We start from the raw sequence: 992 nt of genomic DNA on the forward strand, positions 1-992 counted from the left end.
TTCTTTCCTTCCTTCTTCTTGGATTTTCTTTCCTTTCAGCTTTTTTTACCCCTATGTAGTATAAAGCTGCCCCTAAATTCCTTCATTTGCATTACAGCTCGTGGACGCCATACCCTTTTATTTTCTTCTTTCATTTAAAGCAATTGAACCTACCAGTACAAGTCACACTATTTTTAATAAACTTTCATTTTGTTTTGTTTTGTTTTTATTTTTTTTTTGCAGTTTTATACTTTCATCTGACGATCAGCAATTAGTTCTCATCCACATTAACTGTGTGTAGATGTTTGAAAGTGGTGACAGGTACATAGGGAGCCAACGTGTAGAGCTTGTTTGGTGAGTCCTCGTCCTCGTTACATTTTCTGGACAGCCACACATGGATACAGTACGGAGCGTGCCTTATCCCTTTGGCCCACACAGCGTTGTTGAGCCTGGTGTCAGTGCGCACATCTGGAGTTCCCATCTACTCCATGGCACATTTCCGGATCTCTTTGAGCGCCCGAGGGGTACACTTCTAGAAACCCACTCCATGATGTGCTTGTGAATGATGATGGTGTATTCTCTGGTCACTACCTCGTTGATGGCAGAATGGCCCTTCTTCTCACCACCCTTCTTTGCGGGAGCCATTCTGCCGGGCCCTGGTTGCAAAGGAAGAGCTTAACAAACTTTTATTCTAATAGTGCCTGCCTACCATGTGTCAAGAACCGTTCCAGGCATTTGGTAAACATTTTCTCAATTAATATAAGCAACAGAGGTTTTTAAATTAGAAACAGCAACGATATTGCTTGAGATCAATCTTTGAAAGGAGAAACGTAATTAGAGGTACCAAAGGTGAAAGACCAACAAAATGAATCTAATTTGGAAATCCTTATTTTCGTCCTAACAGATGAATTCATTCATTACTAAAATGAAAATGTACTGAGTATTTACCATGTGGCCCTGGCTGAGATGGCAGAATGATGTAACAGATTCTTCCTGAAGTCAATTTTCAGGGA

At 40.7% G+C, this 992-nt stretch overlaps 1 pseudogene; it reads right to left on the reverse strand.

Annotated features, from left to right (window-relative positions):
* Positions 1-250: 250 nt before the first annotated feature.
* On the reverse strand, positions 251-624 carry LOC113241851 (60S ribosomal protein L31-like; annotated as a pseudogene).
* Between the last annotated feature and the right edge of the window lie 368 nt (positions 625-992).

Source organism: Ursus arctos, chromosome X (assembly GCF_023065955.2).
Source record: "Ursus arctos isolate Adak ecotype North America chromosome X, UrsArc2.0, whole genome shotgun sequence".
NCBI classification, from domain to species: domain Eukaryota; kingdom Metazoa; phylum Chordata; class Mammalia; order Carnivora; family Ursidae; genus Ursus; species Ursus arctos.